Here is a 16,496-nt window from a genome sequence, read left to right as displayed (position 1 = left end):
GGTCACTTGGGGAATCTGGGACTTTTCATTCCAAACGGATTTCCAACACAGACATGATGTCAGGACAAGGCAGGGCCATGCTATTGAACAGCTCTGTTCATGCATGATGGCAGATTGTGCGATTATATAGCGCACAACCCTGGATAACGATACCTCTCCCTCAAACAAAGTTATCTTCTGGGGATCTGCTTAGCTAGGAAGTGGCACACGCTTCCTGTTCTTCTGCTGAACACACAAACCTTTCCCTCGTGGCTGAGGCTGAACACTGGGAACATTCAGCCTCCCTACAAGAAGCTGGGACGTTCACCCATCTGTCTAGTAATACGTGTCCTTGTCCATCCCAGGGCCAATGTGATCTGTCCTCTGATCACCAGGATCAGGCTCCCAGATTTTATCATCTCTCTGCCACCTACCGGTCTCAGAAATCATCAAAGTGCAGCCAGCTCTGGACACATCTTTAAACAGACCTTACCATGTCCCTGCAAGCCTGGTGAATGTCACTGCATGCATTTTTAGGGCCAGGCTCCCAGATTTTTCCAGGACTCTCCTCAGGCACCAGTGGATATGAATTGCTATGGAACTGCAAGCAAACCATAAAGAAAAGAGAGGGAGGAAGATATGAAGCATCAAGGAGGAAGAAAATTGGGGACATATGTAACAGGAGGGCAGGAACACAGAAGAGGTGAAAATAGGGCTGGGTTGTGCTGAGACTCAAATGGAAGATGAATACTTATGGGAAACATGTTTTTAATTTAAGGGATGGAACCAAACTAGACAATTAATAAAGATAAGCAGGGCAAAAGTGGACTGTCTTTCAATATCTGTTACATGCAGTTCTTCTCTGAAAATTACTGTTCTAGGAGGACCTGGGGAATTACAGGCCAGTCAGCCTAACTGTGATACCTAGAGAGATTCTGGAACCAATTATGAAACAATCAATTTATAAGCAGCTAAAGGACAATATGCTGATAAGAAACTACCAGCAGGGAATTTGGAAGAACAAATCATGTCAAACCAAGCTAATTTCCTTCTTTGACTAACAGGCCTGGTAGATGAGGAGGAAATGGTAGGTGTAAAACACTTTGACTTCAGTGAACACTTAGAAAATATCTAGATTACAGGCTCCCAGGGCAACAAGCAAAGTCACTGTGCAGAGGATACACAGGTTGAAGTACCATAATCAAGGGTAATTATCAGGGCTTCACTTTTCCAGCTGGGAAAATTGTGTCCCTGAAGTTTTGCCTTCAGGGCTGTTCAGTATTTCCTTGAGTGTCTTGGACAAAAGACTAGAGGACAAAACGAAGAGGATGACAGCTGGGCTGGGGGTCAGCAGTCCCTCCTGAAGGCAGAAGGCTGAAGTGATTGCAATTTGAGAGGAATGTGAGACAGTGGGGAGCTGGGCTGCCTCTGCAGAGGTGACTGCACCAAGATCCAGCTGAGGAAAGGTGGCTGCACGGACACCGGGTGTGCTGCTCCAAACTAAATTGTGACTGGACCAGCAGAGAGAGCTGGGGTGGAAACAAATGTGTCTGTTGAGATCCTCACAGAAGAGGGCAAATCTCATTCTAAGGTGCTTTAATGCAGATTTTGTGTATAAGGCAACGGAAGCAATTTTGTGTATTTACTTAATACTGCTGATTTCCCAGCAGCAAGAGTGCATCCACTCCCAGGCACTACATTTTACAGGAGATGCAGACAAGTTGGAGAAAGTCCAAAACAGAACAGCAAAATGGTAAGAGAGGTGGGAAAAAAAAAAACAAAAAACAAAAAAAAAAAAAAAAAAAAAAAAAACAAAAACAAAAACAAAAAAAAAAACACAAAACCCCTGGCTTATAAGGAACAGATAAAATAATTGAGTTTGTTTTCTCTAGGAAAAGAACAACAGGAGGGGAGGCATGATAACAGCCTTCCAGCACATAAACATTTGTTAGAATGGGTGGAGAGACTAAACAGTTGTCCCCTACATTCACGAAAAGTAGAAGAGGAAATAATCAGCTTAATTTGCAATAAAAATGATATAGCTAAACATTAGACAAACACTTTGCAATGGTAAGAATAGCAAAGCATGGCAGCACACTGCCTGGGGAGGCTGTAGAATCACAGGAGGTTTTTATGAAGAGGTAAACAAACATCTGTTAAGGATGATCTTACCTCATAAGCACAAAAACAAGCAAGGGGGAGAGGGAGGCTTTCTGAGGTCTTTGGCTCTATGGTTTTGAGTAGGGCCAAAGGCCTGAGGAAATCTCAGAGAAATATTTTCAGTTTTAAAAGCCAAAAGAAATAGTGTCTCGCCACCAGTCCTGAAAACTCAGCCTGGGCACTGCAGGTTGTCTACACAACCCAGTGCAATGCTGACCTGGGGGGACAGCAGGTCAGGCCTGGGAGCAGGCTAGCCCGGAATTCCACTTGAGTTAATTATCTTCTCTGGAGTGGGGCTAATTAGCTGGGGCAGTCTGAAACTCGGTGGTGCTGTGCTGCTTTCCACTGCTCACCCCAGGTATCCCCACGCTGCCCTGCGAGGAGGGCACCTTCAGGGGAGTTATAAATGTGTTCCTTGCCTCCAGTGATGCAGATTTAGAGGTGTTTGCTGCCCATAACCCCATTTCAACCAATTTGCTCTGTTTTCTCTCCTAGCCCAGCGAGGGCTTTTCCCAGAGGTGCTGATTTGACCCGAGGGCGGCAGGAAGGAGAGCCACGCACCTTGTCCCTTGTCCTGGAGCAGCATCCGCGGAGCATCAGGAGCAGCATCCGGCGGCTCCGCTAGCGGGCGGTGTGTTCCCATCCGTGCGCCGGTACCCAGGGATGCTGCGGGTGGCAAAACGGCACCACGGGCACGCTGTGCCTTCCCCCGGCCACACCCGACCTTTCTCTTCCTCTTAAACTTCTTAAGCACGGCAAACGCAGGAAAGTTGTGACGCTGCTGTAATGGTTATTCTGAATACGATTTTTTTACAGTACTTTTACAATGGTTAAACAGATGGAGTTAAGCTGATGTGAAGATCATTTTGATGTCTCTAATTTTACCTATACTCAGTGTCAACTTTGTTGACAAAGCACCTTTTTTACTAGTAAAATCTGTATTCTCACCTGAACCTGCATCCCTTTTCCAACTTCACAGGTATACCTGCTGTTGTGCATGATTTTCCCTTTAATAATAACATGGTTGATAATAGAAACTTCAATAAAGTTTATCAGTACTAAAAACACATTAAAATTACAAAGAAAAAGCAAGGCAAAAAAGATGAATTACCATGTTCCAAATGTGAATGTGCTGTGCTACTGCAGCAGCAGCAGTACCAAGCCCAGGAAGAGAAGAGTACACATTTAGACACATGATTTCATGGATCAGCATAATTTCACATAAAACCTGACCAGACTACTTCTAGAAGCACAGACCTTTACCAGAGTGTGTTGGTTAGAAATTCTAAGTTCTTAGAGCATCTGCAATGGCATTTCTGAAGAGCAGCACTGGGACACGGCCCAGAGCTCATAGGCAAATTCTTAAACATTCGTTATGCAGCCATCACACACAAAAATGCCTTTCCCTAGCTCCCCTAGGTCCCTTTCTCTGCCTCCTGCCTAAAACCTTCCCCCTGGTCACAGAGGTGGAGCACATCACTGAGAAGATATACAAACACAGGCATGCTGCATACATTAGTGGTCCATGGACTCAAATTTCTTTCAGCATATATTCGAGGTTATGGACCCTCCACCAGTGCTGAGATCCTCAGGAGAGGAGCAGAGGAGCTGCTATCAGGAGTTGTGAGGTACCAGGCCAGTCAGGGAACATTGTTGGTTACAGCCAGTCTGAGCTCTCTGAAGTGGATCCAGGGAAAGCAGTGACAAGTACCTGATAATACTTCTGGTAATAATTAATTGCTCCAGGCCTGCCAGTAAAAGAGGGGCTAATAATATCTCCCAGCCTCTTGAGGGGATCTCCATGTGTTTGTTTTATCAAGACTTTTTGTACAATCTCAACATTCCCAGTCACAAGGAGCTAAAAGGGACAAAGCTTCTGAAAGAACTAGTCTGCATGTCTGGAAGCATCCCGTGTTACCCCACTGTCCATGGGGTTTTCTGCCTTCCAGTTTTTGATGGGGGCTCATTCCCTACTCCTTTCTCACTTCTTCTGGGCTCTTTTTACACCAGCAAGGCCTGCCTTGCTGAGTGGTAGGCTCAGGGCTCTCAGGAACGTTGTCACCACCCACTCTCCACCTTTATCTCCCTGCTTTCATTTCCACACCACAGAATGACACAGTGGAGGTTCACTTTGCACACAGGGTGTGAAGGTGGCCCAGGAGAGCTCACCAGCAAGCCAGGTCAGGGATGGGGATGGCAAAACAGGCTTTTATCTGTCCTTCCCATCCCAAGAGATGTGCATACCTGCTGTGCACTTTGGCTGACCTCAGCTTCCCATTTCCCACAGCAGAGCGTGTTCCCAGCCTCTCTGGGGAGGACATCCATGGGGATAGTTCCTGTTTCCCTGCCCTTTCAGTCTTCCTGAGCCTGATATAATTGTTTTTTTGGGCACAGTGTAAAAGGTGCCAGCAAGGAACGGAAGCCTCTCATTCCTCAGCAATTCATTAAGAAGGAAAGGAGGTTACTGAACTTGGAAGCTGTTGAGCCAGTCATTCTTCTTTCCTGATCAAGAAGACAACCTGTCCATAGATTCATTGCTCATCCAGAGGTGTTCAGCATCCACAGAGGCAATTTGGCTTCAAACTAATAAACAGGCAGATGGAGGGAGTCAAGGATTATCTGGCTACAGACCTGCCAGAAAACATAGGTGGGAGAGCCAAAGGGCTTCTCCAATTTGGAGAGGCCTTGAGAGTTTTTCTTCATTATTTCCAGCAAACTTCAATCCCTCGCAGCCCTGTTACTGCTCAGTGAATATGATATTCTTAGGAAGAATATGGTTTAAAGCACATCAGGATCCTTTTAAAAGGAGCATTAAGACTCTCTAGGATCCCCTGTCCTGTGTGAAACCTGGCAAAATTTTAAGGAGCTACTTCTATGGCAGACTTCTAAATCCCACCTTGGCACAGTAACAGTTGAATACTCTTCCACGTGCCCAGAATTATGAGGCCTCTTTCTTGTCTGATTGATCAACACTATCCCAGTGGATGCAGCTATTACAGGTAGTTCCTCAGCAAGATATAGACATGTTTTTTAAGGGGCTGTGTCTGTCCAGTCCCCAAAGCTCTGAAGCAAGAACATCAGTTCTAATATTTCTGTTTGCCCTCCTGCTTTGGCCCACGGTGCAGCAGGTTTGGTGGATTTCTACTCCCCCTGAGCAGTGCTGAGTTTATGCAGCTGCAGCCCTGACTCTGCCTTTCAAAAGTGTATCCTCCTTTACAGGAACACAATGTAGAAGTCAAATCCATTCCAGTACATCCTCTTTAGCTGCATACAATTGTGGCATTCCTTTCCAGTTTGTATTCTTCAAGGCTTTGCCTGCCTGGACTACAGCTGTAAGACACTGGAATAAATGATGGCATGGTTTGTAAGACAATATTAAAATCAATAGGTATAGCCCTAAGACAGACTGAATGGGGCAAAAATAAAAGTACTTGCTAGCTTGTTTGTGACTTTGAATCACAATTTCCTAGTTATCAGTATTTAATATTTGTGAGTTGGTCCTCCTGTAACAAGACTGATGATTGGGATGGATAACCAAGAAACACTGGAATATTGCAGCAGTGGTTATACAAGTACTCACCAAAGAAAAAATCTTAAGTTATTGCTTAGTTTAAGGCATGGTGATGTTGCTGACTCAATAAACAGCCTTGGGGATTTTTTAATGTTCTTAACTTAGCTTCCTCATTCGGCAAAGTTTAAATCCAAAGTGAACAAACTTGTATTTCCTTTATCAGGATGGGTAAAGTGATGGCAGAAATGAGAGGCTGGTAGCAAGTTCACTGATCCCCAGCTTGCTGCACTCTTACATGAAAACAGAAGGAGGTCCAAGCTGATAATGGCAATGCTTTAAAAGATATGTTGCTTTAAAAAGTCCTGTTTCCCAGCCCTGAAGAGCATTCTGGGCTAAATAAACACAAAGAAAGTATTTAAATTAAAAAAAAAAACCCATAAATAATCACTAGCAACTGCTTAAAAATCATTTACAGGGCACCAAAAATACACAACTCCCTGGTAAAGAAAGAATAGTGCAACTGAAAAAACACAACCTGATGTAAAATTGAAAGGAGGCAGCTTTAAGTAAGTGAAGTATAACACATGTAACAAATACTATGAGAAAAGCTGAATATAAATTAGAAGATAAGAATTGTAAAAAATATTATAGAGCTGAAAGGGGGGTGGGAGACTGACAGAGGTATTTTTTTAGAAGTAAAGTAAGACCAGAATGAGTCCAACTCATAGTATTCATCTGTTATCAGATGGAAATCTTAGATTATTCAATAACAATGCAGAGAACAACAAAAGAAATCAATAAGTACTCCTATCCTAATGCTGAGAGGAAAGAAAGTAGATGGTGAAGACCTTGTTAATGACATGTCTATTCTTGTATCTCAGAGGAGTTAAACACCACCTACTAAAATCAGGCATTTTAAATCACCAGGACTAGGTACCTTGCACTGAAAAATTCTAACTTTCTTTAGTTTTGTTTTTTTTGCTGTTTTTTTTCCCCCCCATAAGATGCACATATAATTCCATTATTATATTGATATTCTGTACTTCTTGGTGCAATGGGTAAGTCCTGGAGGAGAAGAAGAAATCCCATAGTCTGGCATTTTGTAAAGACTATGTAGAAGGGCACAACTGTTTTATAATGATCCCATAATTACTCACAGGTAACTACAGACCTGTGATAGGATCTCAGACCTGAACTAAATAACGAAGTGGCTAATGAAGAACACAGGGAATAAAAAGAGGGAAATATAACTGGGGTGAACCAACACTGGTTTATAGAGAATTCACCCCCACTGAACTGTGTTCCTACTTTTCTCTGAGGAAATTGCAAGTACCATTTTTAAATATAACAAAGCTGGTACAATATACTTGAGATCCTGGAAGGCAGTTTCCCTTCTATCATGTGGCACTATGATTAAAGAACTTGCTTGGCATAAAAATAAGACAGCAGTCATTAAACAGACTATAAATGACCTATCAGAGTTCCAAAACACAATTGAGAACAAGAAGTGTGATTGGGGTTTCTTTTATAGTGTGTTTGTACCAAGATCCTGAAGAGTGTTTGGCATCAGGATAATTTAATCAACAAACTGGAAGAAAACATCAAACGTTTTACAGAAGTCACCAAGTCCTGGAGAGGGGTGGATCATGAAAAAGGGTTGGACAAACACAGACTGGGTTTGCTTTAGCACAGGGAAGGGAAGATCAGTTCCTGCCCTTCTGCAGGGAGACCAGCTGTAGCTTCATTGTGGAGAACTTTGTCCCAGGAAGCAGTGACTTCCTGGAGAGCTCTGAGCTCTGGGTAGCTGAGGAGCTGTACGTGAACTCCTGCTGCACATCTTAGGGTTAACACATAGAGGCAAGGTGGATACACCTCAGTCCTGCCTGGTTTATCCTCCAATTTTCATGGAAGCCCTCTGCTCTCAAAAGCTCCTGTTACATGTTCTCCATGACCCCTAATTCATCAAATTAGAAAAAGAGTGCTTATTTTCTGGTTCAAAAGCCATCTTTTTTTTAATGACTACCTGCCATCTTGAATGAAGAAGGTGTCAAGATACCCCCCAGAAGTGTCTTCTTACCTTGTACTGATCACATGAGATTGCAGATCTACACATGGGCTGCTGGTATGTAAATTTAAGGGCTCCAATCTGCTGATCTCCAGCCCACCTCCCAAAAATAACTTATGATTTGTCAGGTAGCCCAGAAAGCAGAGTCACAAATGGTGAAGTGCTGCATTATCCTGAGTATTCTTACACAGCATGAGGGCACCAGCAACCTCTTGTTGGGTACTGAACCATTTTACCCCCATCGGAGCACAAACACCAATCCCGGAGAGATGTTGATGAACCCACAAAGACTTCTGAAAAACCTGGAGACAGACACTTGCATGAAGAAGTGTCTTGCATCTCCCTGATGTCCAAGACCAGTCAATGATGAATCTCAGACATCAAAGGCTGGAGCCACCACATTTTTCTTCCAGCTAGTCCACTGCTGTTGCGTTCTTTGAATGTCAAAGCAAGGAAAACATGCATGTCTTAGAAACATCAGTCCTGGGAAAACCAAAGTCTGCCAAATAATTTAAGGAAAGGTTCTTTGCTTAAGGAAAGGATGCCCAAGCTCGTCTGGGAAGAAAGGTCTCATTCATGGAAAAACAGAACAAAATAAACAATACAGGGTTTCTCCTAGTGCGAGGAAGAGGGCAGGCTGAGGCTGGGACTTACAGAGGCAGCATTTAATCTACAGTGTGTCCTTAGAGAGAAGATAGAGCTTCTGTAGACTGCCATGAAAGGAGATCTGTGAAACTGCCAAGAGATTTTGATGATCCAGGTCCAACTCTCCCTTTTAGACAAGGTATTTAACAGTGACAAAAGTAAAGATGGGTGTAGGCAGACTACTCATCCCTGACCCATGGAAACCACTGCCATAGGCTGGGCCTAAGCCCTGAAGGACTGCATTTATTTATCCAGGAGGTTTCAACAGCTGTGTGTTTGCTAGAGAGAGGGGAATGTGCTTCTTGGGAAAGATTTCCATCGGGGCAGCAAAGTCCTCATGCAGCAGGGACCAGTGTTCTTAATGACCCATTAACTCAGCTGTTTTGCACAGCAGTAAGCCTTGGATAAGGAAAGAGCCAGAGAGGGGTGGGGTGGAGCAGAGGTCCCTGCTTCAGATCTGACAAAACCTTTCACCTTTACTCCTCACAACCAGATCTGCACCTCAGTGGCGTAAGCCACCCACGAGCACAGCCAGCTCTGGTACCACTGGGAACAAAACCACGGAATGGGGCCGTGGCATATTTCTGGCAAGAGCCACCAAGGCCAAAAGCTGCAAGGCTTGGAGAAAGTCTCCTGGGGCCCACTGTGCGAGCGCAGCCATCCTGACCGTGTGCTGGCTTGCAGTGATAACATTGTGTGCTGAGGTTGGCACACAGTCCAGGTGAAGTCACAAGGGGAAAAAGCTTCCCACCCCGCACAGCCTCGGCAGTCACATCCACAGATCCTCCCTCGCACGCCCCACCCAGCCAGCCCTGCTGCCCACAGGGACACGCTGCCCTGCCTGGCTTTCCTCTGCTGCCCTGGGCTAGCTGGCTTACAAGTGGCCATTGTGTTTCCTAGGAAGTTCTGTTGCTGTTAGAGCAAGGAACTGGCCATGCTGGCTGCATGCAAAGGCTCAGAGCCACTGCTGGCACCTCTTGATGCTGTCCCAACCTACACCTGCATCAACACCCATCCTTCTCCTGCTCTCAGACCTCATTTCTAATGGTACATTGCACCTCTGATTCTTCCACAGGCACAGACTTGGTCTCTGACAAAGTGCAAGTCTGTGGGGAATAAGGTAAGAAACAAAGCAAAACCTGGCATCATGGGAATATACCTTTTCCACAAAGAAAAATAAAATTAAGATGTACGTTGAGGTAGCAGAAGGAAAAACTCATTCCACTTTGAAATACAAGAGAATAACAAGGTTTAAAGTTTGAAATGGATGACAGAGCCATAGATCATGGTATGTAAAAGGAATGCCTTGATTTGGCTAGAAGAGAATTAAAGCACCATTGATAGATGACAAATAGTCATCACTGAGCACTTCACTAGACACTAATGAAACTTCATTTACTTTGGGATATCAGTGCAACATTATCCAATAAAAAGTGAACCAAACACTGGTGAGTGTTTGCATGGGACAGGGTGGAAAGGAGCAATGCCTGAGCTGAGAGGCCTCTTGCCCTGAGGTCCCAGTTCTCAACCCCAGAGCTGCCAGCATCTATGGGCCAACATCTGACTGTAATGCCAGAAAGAAGTGGCACAATCATCCAGACCCACATCTTCACAAACCTGCATCAGAAAACTCGGCAGAAATCCTTCCCATCTCCACCAGGGTCCACTTTGTGACAAGAATCCAGCCACAACTTTAAAGCCTTGCAGGAAGGATCCTCCAAAAGCCTCACCGAGGTACATTACAGATGAAGTTAAAAAATAGTGCTTTTTCTCATGTAATTTTTTTGGTTTTTTAAAATTCAGTTTTATATTCCTGTTTTGGGGTCTTAGTGCCCCTCAGTCAGCTAGACCATAGGAAGTTTGTTCTCCTTGTAGGTATATCTAGACACTGAAAAGAGCTAGCCTTCAGCTTTCCCTTTTCACTCCACCTCTTCAACCTCTTTTACTGAAAGGCACACTTCCAACTCTTCAGCACCCTCAGGCATTGTCCCTGAAACCTCTTCCATCCAGGAATTACCAACAAAAGCACTAAACAGAGTACATGGGAAGTGACATGTTAGTGCTCAATCACACACACACACACACTCAGCCCTTCCTAGAACCATTCAGTATGAGGTTATTTACTGGAATCTGCGTGAGTTCCCCCAGCTACAGCATCCTCCTGGAATTCTGTAGTCAGCCAGTGAGCTGCATCAGCCCCACTCCTTCCAGAGACAAACTTGCCAACTGATAAATGTAGCTTGTGTTCCTTATTCTTTGACAAGTGACTTACAGCAGCTAATGTTATGCTTGGCCCCATCTTTCTGAGTCACCCAGACTATTGCAGTAATGTTTTTTTGGCTTGTGGTCAGGATTTAATTTTTGCAGATCACTGATTTTTGAGTCATTCCTACTGATCAGTTACTATCTTGCTGTCTTGCTTAATAGCAGTCAGCCACAAATGACCAAACTTCTAATGTTTACTCCTCCTTACAACTTCACATCTCCACCCATTTGGAGGAGTGATGGGTTTCCCATGAAGTCCTAACATCTGCAATGCAAAAAAAACAGCAACAAGAAACCTCTCTAGAAGCACTGTAGCAGCACCACCTATTCCTGGCTCAGCCCACCTCATCTAATTTGATTAAAAGAGATTTAAGAAAAGTCAACGTTTGATGAGTCTTTCTGTAGAGCCTACCACAGGTCCCAAATGAAGAAAGTTTTCCACTCTCTGGCTGGGACAAAAGCAAGATTAAGCACACTCTCAGCTCCATCCTGTGTCAGAAAACCAGTCTCAATGCACACTGAAATACAGGATTTCCAAAAGACTGGGCACCAGGAAGATGCATGACCTGCAGCAGGGGAGGTAAAACAGGAGGTTAGACAGTCACAGTTTTCTTTATGCTGTTGGAAACCCAAACCTTTTCTCACATCATCTTTTCAGCTGTTTAATACACAAATATGGGATTACATTCCCATGCCTGGTTGCCTCAGGGGCAGTATACAAATTACAAATAAGCAAATATATGGATTCCTCGACTTCCAAGGGATTTTTTAAAGTTAACTACTTAACCCCTAATTACACCAACACTAGATGGCTAATGAATAAGGTGAGGCAACACCCTTGACTGGTAAGATTCACAATGAAAAAAAAGAAATTTCATCTCAGGGAGAAAACGGGCTCATGGATCTGGCATCTTACCATGCAGATTTCCCATCTGGGACAGGATCACATAGTCTGTATATTCGTACAGGAAAATGTGAAGTTTCACATTTTACTGTAGGATCACTGTAGAAGAAGGTGTGACACCCCATGGTTTTGCTCTGTGTAAACAAAGGATCCAGATAAAACAGGTCCTACCTGGACAGGCACTTTCCCCCCACTGTCATAGCTGATGAGTGTGAAAACAACCTACCTCCTAGGAGACTTTAGTTTTGCTGTAAGGGACAATTCTGTTCTTGCATTATCCAAGTGGTTTGCATTTTAGTAACCTTCTCTTCAGACCCCTGACTAGGACCAGTCAAAACACAGCAATGCCTTACAAATCATTCCAAAGCACCAACACCCTGCATACTCTGCACCCCAAGGAATCGCTGTGGCCTGTGGTGACAGACTCATGGAGATTTTTAATGCCAAAAGCAAAAGCCTCTTGCCAAAAGCCAAGAACAGCTTCAGAGACCCAAGCTGCAGCACTACTGTCTTCAAGCTAGCAAGGGGATTAAGGATAAACACAGCATCCATGACTATTGCATGTGGCACTTCCCCTGGAATTCACAAAGTAAAATACCAAATGCATTCCCTTGTTCATATCAACCTTCACATTACTTTGGGGAATACAGGCTTACACAGAAATCTGATACAGAGGAGCCAGACCATCCTAGAGCCACAGCACCTCCCCCCAGATGAATTCAGGATCGTTGTATAGGTGATAAATTCTGCTCTCATTGAGAGAGCAGCGGGGCTTGGGGACCTATCATTTGTGTATTTGCCCCCACAGAGGCCCTTAGCCTAGCTAGCTGAAAAAAACCCCAGTGTTTATGGAGTGTATGGAATGACTGAGCCACTTCTCCATTGTACAAAACAATGCTAATAGTTCTACCACCTTTGCCTAGTTGTTTTCTTCCTCTTTCCTGCTTTCTTTTTGGTTTGACTCCTTCCCCTTTCTGTCTCTGCTTCAGCTTGATGGGACTTTGATTTCTTCTTTGCCCCATGACTCTGTCTTCAATACCCTCTTCTTGGATGATCTATACCAGTAGCACTGGGCACTTCTGTCCCCACAAGTGATGGGCTTCCTCCTCCCTACAAAGGCATATCTCAGTAGTATTAGACCCGTTCAGAAAAGCAGACAACTCCTGAGTGCTGTTAGATTCTTATTGTTTCATACAGGAAGAGCCTGTTTATAGCCTAGAGCTTGCAAGGAATTTGAAATGCCTTCTCCTTACACTTGGAGGGCAAGCAGCTGAAGAGAGCAGGAATCCTGCTTCCCCTCACAAATGTCTTGGCATTCCAGCTATCAGCCTTACCTTTCGATCCTACAGCCCAGCAAATATGCTATCACATATCCCAGTGTTTACCCAGCCTATGCAATTTGATAGGCCACCTATATTGAAGGGGGTGATTAACATCTAAGAAGGGATGAGAGGCGACCCTCCACACAGCCATGATATATTTTTGGAAGGGCAAGGCAAAGTCAGAAGGTCTTACTAAACTCTGTGATCATTTAAGTTTCTGGTTACCAAATAACCACCAGTATCCTTTCCATAAATGCATTTATTCTTAGCTGCACAGATTCCTACCCCCACTTCTGCAACATTAGTGTCTATTCCTAAACTACATCTTTCCTCCCAGCTACACCATTATTCCCCAGCAGCTCCAGGAACCCATTCCCCAGATCCTCTCCTTTTCCTGACTGAAAACATACCATGCATCTTTCTTGCTTGCTGCACCCTTCTTTCACCTTCTCAACATCCCCAATCACTTGACATGAGCAGCCAGCAGGACACACTTTGAAAACTTCCACTTCTAAGACCTCCACACGAAGAAAGTAAGAGAATCCACTTAATTCCTGGATTTCTCATAGCTTCTCTCATTCCCCTGACAGTTGTACAGCTGTTGTATTCACATCTGCTACTGCTAACTAGGCTTGTTTTTAGCAAAGCACAGCAGGAGCTAAAGAAACCTAATTCTGGTAACATTATAATAGCAGAAATACTCCCCCACTTTCATTAACTTCATGCTCTGCTTTTTATTTTCTCTATTCCCTTTTTCTTCTCCTCCTCCTTTTTTTTTGCTGGCATGGTGAACTTTTTCACTAGGTCAGCAGCAAACAGGAGCAGCTCAGCTGGTAGCTCACATTCCCTCACTGCTGCACAGAGTGGAGGTTGCTGGCACTGGGTGCCTCAGAAGAGCACCAACAAATACCAGCACCCTCAGGGGATGCCACATCAGATATCCATGGAAAAAGAGTTGCTGAGGGCATGGTTTCATAAGGACATGGATATCTCACACTGATCTGTAGCAGGTGTATCCATCTGAAAACGGGACTCACCACCTTGCTGTCTTTCCTGGTCTAAAACGGGGGGATGGGAGGTAGTGGTCAAAGCAGAAAAAAAATTATAAAATTATAGTAAGTCAGGCTGGTGGTGACATGGCCCAGCAAGTCACTAGTTAGAATGTTTCACAAGAATGTGGGGAAAAAAGAAGAAAAAAATCAAGACAAACACTTTCTCCATTTGACCTTGAGTGTCTTGGACAAAATGCTCTGCCCTTAAGGCTGGAGCACGTTCTAGAATGAAATTCACTCAAATCTGAAGTGGAAGCTCCTTAAAATTTGAAAGAAAAACCCGTATGAGATATAGCCCTGACAGAAGGAGAGGCAGAGGGATCCTGGTGGACAGAAGCAAGAACTAGATACCACCCTTAGGCTGCTACAAAATACAGACTTTGAGGGCATCACTGAGAGAGACCAGAGACCAGGTGTCATCAGCAGCACTGAAAATCCAAGTACTGCTCTCAGAGGGCAAACAGTGGGTACCAGGTGGAAACAAACACTTTAGCATTCCCTTACCTAACTCCTAGGTGGGCAGACAATCAGTATCCATATCAAGGGAAATTAGCTATTCATGGTTTTCAAGGTGTTGTGGTCTCAATCCTGCCTAGTATGAAAAGAGTCAAAAAATAAAATATACCAACAATATTGAAGTACAGCATAATAAATTTTGAAGGCTTTGAAAAGAGGCAAAAAGGAGCTTTCAATCAAACAGCATAGACAAAAAGTCAGGTTTCAGAGGAAAATAATGGTGAGACTTTATAGGTTCATATGAAAGACAGAGGTGAAACACAGTTAAAGTTGTGGGGACCTGAAGGTCACTGTCAGGGAGAAGAGCAGAAGTGCTGGGGGTGAATGAAGAGTGGTGGACTTGGGAAAAAGCCCAGGTTTCCCACACAGAGATCCAGATGTTGGCAGAAGGTGATGGAAGACTGGAGAAATGGTGAGGCTCTGAAATAAAGAGATGCTAGTACAAGATGTTGGGCAGAAACAAAAGAAAGCAGAAGAGCAGAACAGCACAGAAAAGCACAGAAAAGATCAAAGCTTTTGAGAAAAAAGTAAGAGACTTCTAAAGGTGACTGGGGCAAAGGCAACTAGATATTCCTGTGAAAAGAGCTTTGGGACTGTGATTTTGAAAATAAACTTTGAGGTATCCCAGCAAGTACTGGAGAATAAGAACTTCGCAAAGCACATGTCAATACAGGGAATATGGAAGGAGTTTGTTCCATTCTGCAAGTTTGCAGCATGTGGAAGTGATTACAGGGACGATTCCAAGAGCAGTGCTATATAATAGATCTGGGATAATAACATTCAATGAATACCATAGTACAGAGTAGAGCTGTAGCCAAAGAAGGAAAGAATATGCCAAGAGCTGTATAAGCCTATTTTCTGAATAAGATGTAAAAGAAGAACAGCAAGTCAAATTGAAACCTTTCCTTGATTTTGCTGCAAGTTTCTGTTGTTAACTATAATTCCTTTCTCTAAAGAAGCCCCTTGTTTCACCTTTAATCACTTAGAATATTTGGACTAGTAAAGGCAAAGTCAAAACTTCAACCATGAAAAAAAGTAAAGGACTTTGACCCCAGGTTCTGTGGTAAAAACTTCAGAGCTTTTTCTCAGTAAGGAGCTCTGGCATAATGGATTTTCTCTCCAGTTCAGGAAGAATGACACTAAGTTTAAGACTCTTTAACTTTTTATCTGACAAAATAAAATTAAAATTAAAATTAAAATTAAGGAAAAGAACATTTGAATTTCACACTCAGAAGGAAAATTCTTCTTTCCAGCCAGTCAGGTTTCATTGTTCTCCTGTAGTAGCAAGATACTGTTCACCAGTTTGGCAACAGTTACAGGTTCCAAAAATTACATACCTACCCAGTAGATGCTCAGGGTTTTATATTCAGGGGACCTCAGTTCAAACCCATCAAGAGGACTCTCCCAAATGTATCACTGCAAGTTGCTCACCTGCAAAAAAAAAAAAATTAATTAAAACTACCTTTAAAATTTTCTGTGGGCCCACAGGTAGGCCTAGAGGTAAGGTAATGTGGGAAAATAATACCCTTTTTTAGTGATAACTAAGGTTTGTATGAAAACTATTTAGGTACTTAATACCCCAAGAGAGAGAAATGTTATTACTGGAGAAGAAAAGAAAAAAAAATCAAACAAAACAAACAAAAAAAATCCCCACCCTGGGCATTCCTTCCCAACTCTATTGTTTATAGCTCTGAGTACTAACATCCTGCAATCACTTCACATGGCTCACACTTCCAACTCTGCTAGGCATGGGAAAGTCACAAGCCCAACTTTTGCAAACCCCTATTCTGACCCAAAATCCACTTGCTGCTGTGCCAGTCCCATCGTAGACACCTTGGAGATCATCCCGCCCTCGCCTTGTCCCAGGTTAGGAGCGTTCCTTTGTTACCTTGCTGTGCCCTGGACCCCAGGGCTGGTGGCTGGCAGTTCAGGCTCCCATGCTCTGCAAGGATTTCTGCAGGGCTGCTCAGCAGATCCTCCCCGGCCGTGGTATTTTATCAGCGCCATGCGAGGTGAGCATGGACACGATAAGGAAGCGCTAAAAGTCAACGAGGTGCCACTGACAAGGACTGGAGCT

At 43.8% G+C, this 16,496-nt stretch overlaps 1 protein-coding gene across 3 annotated transcripts in view; it reads right to left on the bottom strand.

Annotated features, from left to right (window-relative positions):
• GJA8 (gap junction protein alpha 8) overlaps nt 1-15,770 on the bottom strand; it is a 29,156-nt gene extending 13,386 nt beyond the window's left edge. For 2 of the 3 annotated variants that reach the window (XM_062515323.1, XM_062515322.1), the window contains exon 1: nt 2,701-4,883. The gene's annotated coding sequence lies outside the window, so the exon portion shown is untranslated. Of the gene's footprint in view, nt 1-2,700; nt 4,884-15,756 lie in introns of those variants that run through there. The other variant, XM_062515324.1, reaches the window with a different exon arrangement.
• Between the last annotated feature and the right edge of the window lie 726 nt (nt 15,771-16,496).

The sequence above is a fragment of the Cinclus cinclus genome, chromosome 2 (genome assembly GCF_963662255.1).
Source record: "Cinclus cinclus chromosome 2, bCinCin1.1, whole genome shotgun sequence".
NCBI classification, from domain to species: domain Eukaryota; kingdom Metazoa; phylum Chordata; class Aves; order Passeriformes; family Cinclidae; genus Cinclus; species Cinclus cinclus.
Note: the sequence above shows the minus strand (reverse complement) of the source record. Positions and strands in the feature narration are given on the sequence as shown.